General features: G+C 41.2%; 1 protein-coding gene across 1 annotated transcript in view; it reads right to left on the bottom strand.

Annotated features, from left to right (window-relative positions):
- Nucleotides 1–11,438, bottom strand: part of RPL34 (ribosomal protein L34) — a 30,178-nt gene extending 18,740 nt beyond the window's left edge. Inside the window, exon 1 of the mRNA XM_081925504.1 lies at nt 11,435–11,438. The gene's annotated coding sequence lies outside the window, so the exon portion shown is untranslated. The remainder of the gene's footprint in view (nt 1–11,434) is intronic.
- Between the last annotated feature and the right edge of the window lie 1,926 nt (nt 11,439–13,364).

The raw sequence follows: 13,364 nt of genomic DNA, 5'->3' as shown, positions 1-13,364 counted from the left end.
TGCAGTGGACTTATAAAAGGCTTCATTTTCAAAACAGCTGAGTGACTGGTCTTGTCAAGATGGCTTTTTATACTTATTCAGCTATAAAATATGCACATTATGCAGCCACTATTTGGGCAGCGGGACCAATTCTCCTGCCTCCTTGTCATATTTCTAAAGGAAGCTCTGATACTTCAATATTTCAGTGTTCTTCTTCATAGCTCGAGACCTTAGCACATCACAAGATTTCTAATCCATTTGAATATGAAACGTCTTCTTCCCTTTCCTGCTTCGGGCTGAAAGAATTCTCAGACAATGATAAGTGGGGCTTCACTTGGACAATCATTCCTCAGCTTAATAAGTTGAAATATGAATGAGTCTTCTGCCTGCACACACACAGTCCTTTCACTTGAGCCGAAATTAAGCTAGGAAATCTCCAACTCATCTTAATTTCCTATTTTGTCCAAACTGGGAAATGATGGCTAGCAGCTTTAGTACAAGCCAGCATCTGAAACCTTGGTTTGAAGTTGGTTTAGGCGCCTGGCTTGTCCTGAAGCTGGTAACCATGGTTTCAATGCAATGGGAAACTACGGTTAATTGAAGACGTATGTGTTGCATCCAGTCTTGCTGCAAAAGGAATAGCTAAGAGGTTACACATGCCAGCAAAATACTTGTTCACATCTCTATGTGGTAAGAGAGATGATTGTCCAAATTGGGCCTATGCTCAAGGCACATTCTTCCATCCCACCCCCCTTTTAACAATCCCTGTGAGCAGGAGTTCTGCATAACTCAAAAGCTGTCACAATGCATTGTTGAGCACTGGCTGGCTTGCTCTGCTAAAAAGGAGGTATTTCACTGTCCCGGCAAATTTCCATTTAAGTAAAGTTTGGCATCAGCAAAGTGTCCAGGGTTAAAATTTATCTTTTCTAAAAAAAAATTATGTGGGTTTTAGGATCCCTCTCCCTCTCCTCTATTGAAGGCAATGGGGCCATTACTGGAAGATTAGCATTAGCTCTGTTTAATAGGCCTTTTTTATCCCAGTTTACGTTGAATAAAGAAGATTCATTTGTTAGCTTAAAAAAATCCAGAGACTTTAATTCTTTATCATCACTCCCCAGAGATCCCAGTAGGAGTCCTCTCATCAGCGCTGATCAGGTCTGAACTTTTGTGTGTGTTTGCTCTTCACCGTTCTATGCTTTCATCATTTTAGACAGAACCAGCAGGCATTCTGTACTGCAGAAAGGGAGTGAGTCCCTTCAGCACTACGAAAGCACGCACACACACACACACACACACACACACATAATTCACCCAGGCTCAGTTCCCTATAACTTCCCAAAAAGGACCCTCATTTGCATTTGATTAAAATGAATGAGCTTCCTATGTTAATTATAGGGATAACAGCAGCAAATGCATTTTAGTAGGTTTGACTGAATTCACTGAGAACTATAAAGTTTATTAAAAGTAGATAAGTGAATTTTTAAGTGGACCGAGCTCCACTGATGACTTAAGCTAACTCTTTGCATTACCTGCCAGATAAAAGGCATTTGGTACTTTCCAATGCCACAAAGTCTGCCTAGCCTAACATAAGAATAATAGGTTTACTCGGTCCCAGCTCCTGCCAACTTAGCAGTTCAAAAGCATGTCAAAGTGCAAGTAGATAAATAGGTACCGCTCCGGCGGGAAGGTAAAGGGCGTTTCTGTGTGCTGCTCTGGCTCGCCAGAAGCGGCTTAGTCATGCTGGCCACATGACCCGGAAGCTGTACGCTGGCTCCCTCAGCCAATAAAGCGAGATGAGCGCCGCAACCCCAGAGTCGGTCATGACTGGACCTAATGGTCAGGGGTCCCTTTACCTTTATACACACACACACACACACACACACACACACACACACACACATATATATATACACACATATATATATATACAGAGAAGCTCATGAGATAATTTGCCAAACATATGGTTGTATCTAATGTGGCTCTGTGTTAAAGTCACTTATGTACTTGCTTACTTGTTGCCATAGCGGAACATTGTTGCACAAGGAGAAACACAAGCACATTAGCAAAAATTGTTGCACAACAGATTGCACAAGAACCAGCTGTTGTAACGCAAATGTTGCATTGTGCAGCCTTTAAACAAGAGCTCTGGCACTAGCAGACAGAGAATTTTGGATACAGCCCAAGGTACTTTTTGAAGTATAATGCAATTTGCCTTGCGATACATCTTTGGGAGAAGAAAAAGCTAAACCCTACACAAATCCAGAATGGCGTCCCTAAGACAGTTGGATGTCGTCTTGTCTGCTTCCTTCCAGCAACTCCTGCAGCCAAGCTGGTGCTAAACATATTGCGCAGCCTTTGTTTGGGCCACATCAGCGAGCTCTTGTCATCTTGGCAGCCCAGGACTGCCCAGACAGGCTGCCCAGGCTCACGCCCCAGAGAGGTCACTTTGGTGCTGATAATACAGCAAAAACAATGCAGGAGTCAGCAGTTGTGAGTTACCACTCTCGACAGCCATTGTAGGCACTGTGATTCTCCAATGGTTTGGCTTTACCTCTGGAGGCACACTCCATTGTCTCTCAAGACAGACTGATGCAGACAAATGTGCTTTGCAATCTCGTGCCATTCAACTTCACAACATACTGCTGAGTTTATATTTACCCAGAAAACAAGTTCATAGAATTATGGATAAACAAGCATCTTACAGGTGTACATCTTGCACTCTCACCCTAATCTGGATTCCCTACTGGGAATAATAATGTTGGTTTTCTGGCCCTGGTCAAATGTGAAGAAATTCATACATATTAACAGATTTTGTGCAGGGATTGTCCCCACCAGGGCTTGAAAAGGTTGCAGTAGCCATCACACAATGATTAGCACAAATTTGTTGTGCTTGCGGAACTTACAAACACACACACTTTTGTTGGGGAGAAGAAATGAAATCCATGCACCCAGTCCCCCTCTCCCTCCAACTGATCCATCTGTTCAAAACTAGGAGAGTGGGGCAGATCCACAAGAACTATGGTGCTATTAGATGTATGGATTGTTGTGGGCTCATTTTATACTAGTGTAAACCAGTTCGTTGAAAATGTGCCTCTCTACAATAATCATAGCAATCATGGTTCATTTTTATTTAAAGTTGCATCATTATGAAAGGCATTTTCTCCTGTAGATGGCACTCCATAGCTAAGTAAAACTGTGAGCCCTAACCCAATATTCTATCCATTGGACTACAGTAGATATTTTGATATCTGACGAGAGTTATGGGTGGTAGGCAGAATTGTCCATCATCTAACAGCTACTTAGATCCATGCTGATTGATTGTAGATGCCATGAAACCATCCTCAGGAGCTCTCAGGAAAGCCTGATTCTGGGTGATGCATGCAAAACCTCTTCCATTACGTGATCCTCACAGCCCACTTGGTTGTCACATCACTGCAAACTGTTGCCAGGACGGTCTTGACTGTTGCAGCATGCAGACAGATCACAGTGTGTGGACTAATGTGTGCTAGCATCCTTGAGCAGCTCGCCCAATTTAATAGGGCCTCCATGTTGCCATCATATTGTGAGAAACAGACCTCAACTAATTGGCGTGTTCCAAGCTTTGCTTTCTTTTTGCTATTGAGTCAGAGCATTGAATCCTGTACTATACCACTGCTCTATTTCTATTCAACTGGGGATGTGAGCACTGTGCTAAGGGACGGAATCAGCCCTTTTTAATAAACATTTAAGGCAGTCATACTCACTTAGATAGCACCTCTCTATTTGTTCTATATTTAGCATTAATTTGGAAGTCCACTTTTTTATTAGACACATTGGAATCTGAATTTAGAATAACCTGGTTTTATACCCCAAGCATGTTCCATCTGAGCAGAGATGGGTATATCTGCCAACATCGGTTTCTCATTTTTCCAATCTTAAATCCTGTTCACCACATTTTCACACCAGTTTGCAATTTTTTTTAAAAAAAGCCCTCATGGAAATTCATCAGTGAATTTCTCCTAATTAGTACACTTTTGTATGCAATTGTTCCAAATATTTACATTTTTGCAAGCAAGCCCCCCTAATATAATGCATTTTTGTATGTTATTTCCACAAATATATGCATTTTTATGCACAATTCACCTAAGTATATGCATTTTTGTAGACATCATATGGCTGGAGAGGTGCATTGCAAAATTCAGAGACATCCAAATTTTGAAAGCCGGCTTTGTTTCAATTCACATATTGTTTCAGAAAGTGCATATTAAATGCAAACTGAATCAAATTTCTCCCCCATCCCCACACATGAACTTTTTCTTTTAGATATCATGCCTTTTATATATTATATGTAGATTGAGTTCTCAGTAAATTATGTGTCGTTCTAAATATTGTGTTAGGAGTTAAGAGCAGCCGTTTGTGAAGTTCTGAAGTGGAAAAATATTTCAACATTAAAACTTCACAAACTGCTGTTTCTCAGTCTCTTAAAATAATATTCAAAACTAATTTTACTTAGGATGAAAGGTTTGGTGGCACGGAGGGGGGGCAGTGATTATCAAGACGGTTCCACATGTGAAAGCAGTTTTGGGATTAAGCAAAGGCCAGCTTTTCAAAGGTATGTTTGAGATAATGAAAAGGGGATGCTTACATGGGGCATGCTCAGATTCCTGTGCCAGAATGTGAGTTATTCCCAAGTGCTTCAGCCATTCACTAGGGAAAGCCAATATCTAAATCCACCCATAATTTCCTTGCTCTGCCGTTATCAACAGTATTCATTTTACTTGTATATGCAGCTGAACTATTCCTCTTGTGCCAGTGGAACTTCGCATCGACAGAGGGCAGTAGAGGATGAAAAGATACCTGCGTTCCCTTTGTCTTCCATTCTTATGTGCCAGTTCTCCTTCAACATTCTTTTCAGAAAGTGCTCTTTCACACTGTCAGACAAGAAACTGGCTACAATCTCAGTTTCTGCAACATCCACCCTTCCATAAATACACACTACCAAGAGTTTTAGACTGATATGATGGAACTCACAGGTGCAAAAAAACCTGCCCCTCTGGGAGGAACTTTAAGGGAGAATACTTGCAGATATTGATTTTCTCCAGTAATTGCAGGACTTCTGGGGATGACTGGCGTGTGGACATTCTAGAAAGCCAGATGCCCATAAGCCAGAGGTCAACAGTAGCCATTTCCATGTTTGAGCAGTGCCAGCTCCTGTTTTGGGAGGGTGCTTGAGGTAGACAGTCTCCATCGCTCCTCTCCCTCCATGGGAGAATCTACCTTCTCACCACCATGACCACCAGCTGCTCCTTTACTTCTTCATCTTTGCTACCACCCACTTGCTTGCTAGGCAGGGAGACAACGAGGATGCAGGCAGTATCATCAAGTGCTCCTTTTCACCACCACCACTGTTGGGGACAGAGCAAGAGACAGGTGAATAAGCAGGTTGCAATGGTGGAGCAAGACCAGGGAAGCTCTTGCCATATGCCTGACTATGCTTTCTTCCACAGTGGCCAGAATTCTCCGAGGGTAAGGGTATGTTTTAAACGTGCTTTAAAGGTAAATTGTGAGTACATGGCCTCCCTAGGCCTTTGGTCTGATCTGGAGGGGCTCTCCTTACACCAGTGTTTCTCAAACTTGGGTCTCCAGCTGTTGTTGGACTACAACTCCCATCATCCCTGACCATGGTTCCTGCTAGCTAGGGATGATGGGAGTTGCAGTTGAACAACAGCTGGAGACCCAAGTTTGAGAAACAATGCCTTACATTCTTAACATGGTGCAGTGGAGAGTATCTCACAAAGACATCTTTGTGTGTCTCTTTCTACACACACACACACACACACACACACACACACACACACAGTGTACATATAACCAGTGCTTTTTTTCCTGGGGGTACGCATACCCCTAAACATTTTGCGAATCTAAGTTTGGCCTCATTGAGGGGCAGTTTTTCAATATGAGTAGGAAAATGAGAGTACCCCTAAACATTTTTTTTGGGGGGGGGGAAGCACTGCATATAGTAAAAGCAAAGCACTCAGCAAAGCACCTCCTGGCAAAGCCAGGCCTGTTGTGGGCTTATATAGAGGTCTTGTGATCGCCCAGATGATGTTCTGACAACAAACCATCTCTTCTGTGTAAGTGTTTCAAACCATCATTGCCGGCCTCAGTATTGCCAGAGGGTTTGCTGAAGAGCCATGCAAGCATCTCCCTTCTCTCCCACAGCTGAGTATACAGCTGAAATTTATAGTCAAGTCACCATGGCACTTTTCTTCAAAGCTACAGACAGCCCCACCAGTGATGCTGCCTGGTGTGTGCTTGGGTTCCAGCTACGAGCATTCTACCTCCTGCAGATGTCTCAGCGCAGCCAGCTCAGTTTCACGTTCTCCCAGGAGGAGACGGGGCTGGTTGGGACAGTAAATAATTAGCTTTGCTGCCGTTGGCTACAGGAATGATTATGAATTTTTAAGCGCGGCAAGCGATTGAAGAAGTTTCTGTTTGCTTTCCTCCAGCCAACTTGCAAACCTTTGCTCCTGGAGGGAGAATATTCCCTAAAGCAGCTTGACATTCAGGTGGGAAAACATTTAAGGTGCAAAAAAACCCAAAAAACCTAAGCCGAGGGTAAGTTGCTCAGAATTCAGGGGGAGTGGGGGGTGATGTTATGAGGGAGATTCCAAAAGTAATGCATGTTTTTTTAAAAAAATAAGTTTCTTAATTGTGCAGTCCTAGGTCTATCAATTAACAGATTATACCTGGAGCGGTTTGCTTCTGGGAAGATAAATTTGAGTGGGTTATGAGTAAAGAAACTCATCTTTGGAAGATTTTTTCAGTAGTTTTTTGTTATTGTTGCCTTAAATCTTTTTAAAATTAGATGCTGGTGAAAGGCATCACTTTGACAGCTTAAGAAATGAAAGTTTTCTCTAAATCCCCATAAAAATTCTCTCACGCAGCCCCCTTTCCCCACAGAATACTTCTGGTCTGATCTCTGTTTGTATCATATTTTTTTATTCAGTGCCATGGAGCAGGCATATAGGAGTTATAGGCGGGGGGGGGGGGGAAGCAACTTTTGCCACCTTTACTATACCTACCACTTCAAACAGCCATGGCTTCACCCAAAGAATTCTAGGAGCTGTAGTTGTTATTTTTTAAGGGTGCTGAGAATTTCTAGGAGAGCCCCATTCCCCTAACAGAAATACTATTCCCAGTTCCCTGAGTTGATGGATTGTTAAACCATACTGGGAGTTATTGGTCTGTAAGGAGAATAGGGAATAGCATTCTTTGGGGGGAAACCATGCCTGTTTAAAGTGGTATGATACTTTCAAAAATGTGTAGTGTATATGGAGCCCTTAGCTGAATACAACCCACTATTAACAGAAATTGCAATTCAGATTGTTCTGTAATTGGTGACAACAACCTTTTTATTTTCCCAGGCACTTACTCTTTAACCTGAGCAATGGTGCTGCCAGTTTTATCCTCTTCTAAATTTAATTGCATGTTTTAATTGCTGTGTTCTATGGAGGCAAACCACCCTGAGAATATTGAAGAGTGGCATACAAATGTATTAAGTAAATAAATGAAGACATAAAGATGGCATCTTTTTTCCATTCTGATACAAAGCCTGTGCCTTTATTAGCTTCATGTTAGGCATACGCCAGTAAAGATGATGGACAGACTCTGTCAAGTTGGTCCAGCTGTAGTTATATATTATTACTAGCTTGTAACTATTAACTCTCTTAATGCTGGAAGAATGGACAGCCTGTTTTAAGCATATTGCCATTCTATTAGCCTGTGGGGGGAAATAGTAGAAACAGAGAATACTCCACCTTGATGGAATATTGTCCCTCCCTGCAGTTCAATTATCTTTATTACATGCATGATCATAGAGTGTCTCAAGGCTTCCGGTCTAGTTCTGATACCCAAATGTACATTATATTATAAAGAAACAATGCACATAACTTTAGAAGCTTTCAGTTTCAAAATACTCTGAAGTGGGCTAAATCTTTTACAAAATGGAGACACTTCAACTAAGAAAAAGAACAGAACCCAAATGTTTCCCATTCGCAGAGTTGGCCCAGTGTAATTCCAGTAGTTCTGGTTTATTTATTTTGTTAGACCAAACTAAAATGGTAGGGTGGTTTTTTAAAAATGTATTTGATATTCTGATATGCTTCTGCCTTTTATTGTCATCTGCTTGAGGCGAAAGTCACAACTACTGGTGCTTTAATTTTTTTAAAAAATAATTATGCCAAGAAGAGCCCCCATCAACCCCCCGCAAGATAATACAGTTGTACAATAACTTTAACATACACTTTTTCTAAATGTTTCAATCAGCTCTGAGTCAGTAGGGCTCATGTGGCACGAGTTAGCTTAAAGGTTACATCCTAGATGCCAGTCATACTTCCATCCAGCTTCTTTTGAAAATCAAGTTGCGAACCAGATTTTGAAGAGGTGCTGAAGTGTGTGCTCTTAGCAAAAGAATAGACCAGAAAGTGAAATAACAGCTTTATACAGAAGGGGGATGCTCAGATGGAACTAACCAAAACATTTCTTTCCCTTTCCTTTGGCATAGGACTCGTTCCCATCAAAACTAAAGGTTGTGCCCCGAGTTGTGCAGCCTGTGGAGAGAGGCACTTTGATGTGAAAGAGAATCCTAGTGAAGTACCGGATACAAATGTCTCTGTGGAAACGAGGAACTTCCAGAAGCAGGAAAAAACATTGTCAGAGAGAGGGTTTATTTATCCCTTCTCCATCATCACTCAGACAGTCTGGGTGGTTTCCTCTTGCAGGTCTATGTGCTGTGAGGAGGGTTCCGTGCTAATCATGGGGCAAATGTTGACAAATGTCACATGATCATCAAAGCATAAATATCCAGTCTCACACTTGGAGATTGGATCAGGCTCCAGACCCAGCTGTTCATGACTTGGGACCAGAGATGGGGGGAATCTGTCAATTTTGGTTTCACTCAGTTTCTAATTTTTCAAATCTTGTTTGTTTTCCCACATTTCCACATTAGTTTGTGATTATTATTTTTTAAGTCCTCGTGAAAATTCATCAGTATTTTAGTGTGTATTTCTCTTAATGTACAAATTTTTGCAAGCCATATCCGTTTTAATGCACCTTTTACCCCAGTAAATGCCTTTTTGTACATATTACTTGGCTAGAACTGTGCTGAAAAACTGGGAGAACTGCATATTACAAAAGTACAGCTGTGATTCATTTTCCATGCTAAGTAAGTTCTTCTTACACACAAACTGGACTGAATTTCTTCCCTATCCTTACTAGTGACGCATCATGTTTCAGGAAAGCCACTTTCTATGTATTGTCTTAACTTCATGAGGCTGTCAATATTTAAACTGTCGCTCTGTACTAGGGACAGGGAGTAAGCCCTGTTGAATTCAGTGGAGTTTAGCTCTGAGTAGACATGCATGGGCACACACTATCTGTTATGTGTTTCGGATCTCTTTGCGAGGTTGCCCCTGAGATTGCTTCAGAAACTGCAAAAGGAAAGCAACTTATAAATGAAATAAATAAATCGCTTATTCTACCCTGTCCTTAGGACTTAAAGTCAATCAAATAACACACGTTTTTTAAAAATCCCAAAGACTGAGTATTACTGCAAAAATATACTACATGCAAACTATAAAAGCCAGCAAAAGCAAATTGAAGTACCTACTGAAAGCCAAAACCAACACATTCATTTATTTAAATATTGATCTTCAAAATGGTTAAGAACAGTTTAAGAAATATATGTAGTTAATAAACAGTATACCTTCTATTTGATATAGAATCTTGAAATCAAAGCTAGCCCACACTATTCTCTGAAAGGTTGCCAAAATAAGAGAGACATATATCACTCTTAGAAGGCATTCTAGGTTGGAATTTGATAGACCAGAGGAAGTCATTTCAACAGTTTTGAGGAGAATGAAAATGGCTGTGTGATCCCTTGATACTTGGATCAATAGTTCAGTCAAGAAGACACTCTCAGTTGATCTTTAGGGCCATAATAGAGAATTTAGAAATATAGTCCAATTACAGTTCTCTGGGTCTAGACTACTTTTCTGTACTTTTCCAGATCTGGCTTAACCTTGGCTGGGCAAAAGCTCCAGGCTATATGGTCAGCCTCAGATTTTGACAATCCTGGGCACGAAAGGCTCAGATCATTTTGGGAAGATATACCTGTATACTGAATGTGCGAATCAGCTCTAACTCGGTTGGGACAATGTAGTCTTAGTTTAACATGTGCATCTTAAATATTTTGTTGTGCAATAGCACACAAGCTACATCTAAATGAATAACTCCTTATTAAGGAAGGAAAACCACAGACAGGGTACAATGAAATCTGAAAGAGGAGACACAGAGAGGCAAAGAAATGAGACCAAAAGGCAAATTCTTATAGTATAAGGGTTCCCCCCCACTCTCCTATACCTGAGTTTGATGTTCTTTCCTTTTATCTTTCCATATCAAGGAAGCAATAAGTCTTACCAGCCTCAGGGGTTGAAAAACAACAGAAGGTGATGCAATGGTTGCTCATCACTGGATGACAGGTGAATTGCCCACAAGCTATTATCTATAAAGATGGGAACAGATCAGTTAGGAGTTGCCCAGCCACCAAACCGCAACAGCATACATATGTTGTGATGTGACATGCCTGTCTCTTTATATCTATATTAGCTTCCATAAGTAAAATTTACTGCTGCAAACCAAGTAGTGAACAACATCTGTGCACTTTATCATAATTGTCACCTTTAATTTAATCAGTCCGCTTCTTTCCCAAGTTAAGGCCCTGTGAGAATTTGTGTTCATTGCTCCTACCATTAGTGTTAATGCAGCAAATGATCCACAGAGTAAGCCAACAGAGGGCAGAGGGGTGGTTTATTCTTGACATGTCCCCTTGTGATCACCTCAGAAATGTGTGGGTTGCTGTCATGTTCATAGCTGAGCTGGGATCCTGTAAACTATGCTATAATTATAGCAATCAGGGAAGCCATGTATACACCATGTTGCAGCCATGGCTCATACAAATACAATAAACACTGTTTAAAAGATAGATTGTCAAAAATATCTCACAGTGATGTAATTATTCCTGTTCATTGCATCCCGTATGTTCTGGGGTCTCTGCCAAACAGTGAGCTAGTGTAGAAAAGTGGTTAGAGTGTTGGACTAGGGTTGGGAGAGGGTGGCACTGTGGTCTGAACCACTGAGCCTCTTGGGCTTGCCGATTGGAAGGTCAGCAGCTCGAATCTGCGTGACGAAGTGAGCTCCCATTGCTCTGTCCCAGCTCCTGCCAGCCTAGCAGTTTGAAAGTTTGCTGCAACAGGAAGGTAAATGGCATTTCTGTGCGCTCTGGCACTCGTCACAGTCCTCCATGTGCCAGTAGTGGTTTAGTCATGCTGGCCTCATGACCCGGAAAGCTTTCTGTGGACAAACAACAGCTCCCTTGGCCTGAACAGCGAGATGAGCGCAGCATCCCATAGTCGCCTTTGTCTGGACTTAACCATCCAGGGGTCATTTATTTTTTACTTGAGAGAAACAAGGGTTCAAATCCCCACTTGACTATGAAGTACACTTGGCAACTTTAGGCCAGTCTCAGCCTCTCAGCCTAACCTAATTCATCACAAAGTTGTTGAGATGATAACATGAAAGTGTGTGTACGTATGGACAACCATGTATGCTACCTTGAGCTTCAGTGGGAATGGGCACTGGAATATAAATGCAATGTAAAATATCTATTGTCTGCTTGCGCATGCACACAGAGGGGGGAGATAAATGGCAATGTACACAGACTAAACAGTTTTTAGGAAATAGTTGTGTTTCTATGTAATCCACTTATATTAAGTGATATATGAACATTAATAAATAAATAATAGGAGCAGAAACAAAGTGACCAAACAGGAGATGAGTGAGATCGCACATCAGGAACTATTGCCTGTTCTGAAACTTCTGTGATACAACAGTATAGATTACATAGTGTGAAAAAACTATGTGCCCTAACAAATAGAAGAAGGGACTTGAATCAGAAAGACAGGAATTCAGTTCCTTGCTTGGCCATGCATTCTATTAGACCAGTTCCTGTCTTTCAGCCTAACCTAGATGACAGTGTTCTTGTGAGGAAACATGAGGTAAACCATCTGAGCAGAGCTACAAAGAGTGGAGCACAGCACACAAAGGGAAGAAACAAATGTGTAAGTGTAAAGTTTTCTTTTACTCATCCCAGAATGCAGCTCCTGTCTTCTAAATTTCATTATAACTCAATTGGTTGTGACTAGATATATAAAGCCAGATTTTGTTTTGCTTTTTTTTGAATCAATGAGATGTAGAAAGCTATTGATCTGAGTGCTGGAACTTCTGTTTGCACTGACAGTTCTCATTCCCCTTTGATTTTTAACAACAGTGGGTGTTTTATGCCCTAAAATCACGTGACCCAATGAAACTTGGGAGACAGAAATCATGCTGAGGTACCCCCTTGGTATCTATTTACTTTTGCTTGTTTTAGCAAGGCGTACCCATGAGATCAAAGAGCTGAATGCTATTGTACAGTAGCTAGTTGTTATAAACATTTTCTTCCCAAAAGTAAATTGCAGAATGGGCTCTTTATTTGTGCAGTTGCATTTTACAGCTGGAAATAATGCAGGTTGTGATTCTAAGAAGAATTCATGTTGTTTTCATTTTCTTAAAGCAAACTCTCTTTTTTGTGGTTGAGGGGTTAAATTAGCCACCACAAAGGAAGGCAGCTTTAGAGTACCACACTGCCCTCTCTGCATGTCTTTCATACTTGCTTTCATCTCATGTTATATGCTTGGGTGTGTTAGGCTGTGGTCAACCGGTCTGGAAAGAGAGAATTATGCCAGCTTTCTCTAATAAACCTGGATTATGAACACACTAAATAATAAGGATTTGAGGAAGTGACTGCATAATGCTATGTATACGTAAGCTGCACTGAACACTATAAAATAAATAAACATGCATTGGATCGCTCTGTGAATTAATAAAACATTTAAATCAGAGATGAATTGGTGATTCCATCATGAGAATAAAATAGGCAATAGAAAGGTGAGCTGTGGAGACCATGAAAATGTGCTGATTGTTAGAACCTAATAACCTAAGAAGAACCCCGCTGGAGCAGGCCAAAGGCATATCTAAAAGGTAAAAAAAGGTAAAGGACCCCTGGACAGTTAAGTTCAGTCAAAGGCGACTAAAGGTTGTGGCACTCATCTTGCTTTCAGGCCAAAGAAGCCGGCATTTGTTCACATACAGCTTTCTGGGTCATGTGGCCAGCATGACTAAACCACTTATGGCACAACAGAACACCGTGCCAGAAGCTAGAGCACATGGAAATGCCATTTACCTTCCCACTGCAATGGTACCTATTTATCTACTTGCACTGGCATGCTTTCGAACTGCTAGGTTGG

Source organism: Podarcis melisellensis (assembly GCF_964234715.1).
Source record: "Podarcis melisellensis genome assembly, chromosome: 9".
NCBI classification, from domain to species: domain Eukaryota; kingdom Metazoa; phylum Chordata; class Lepidosauria; order Squamata; family Lacertidae; genus Podarcis; species Podarcis melisellensis.
The sequence above is the reverse complement of the archived record's forward strand: the minus strand, read 5'-3'. Positions and strand labels throughout refer to the sequence as shown.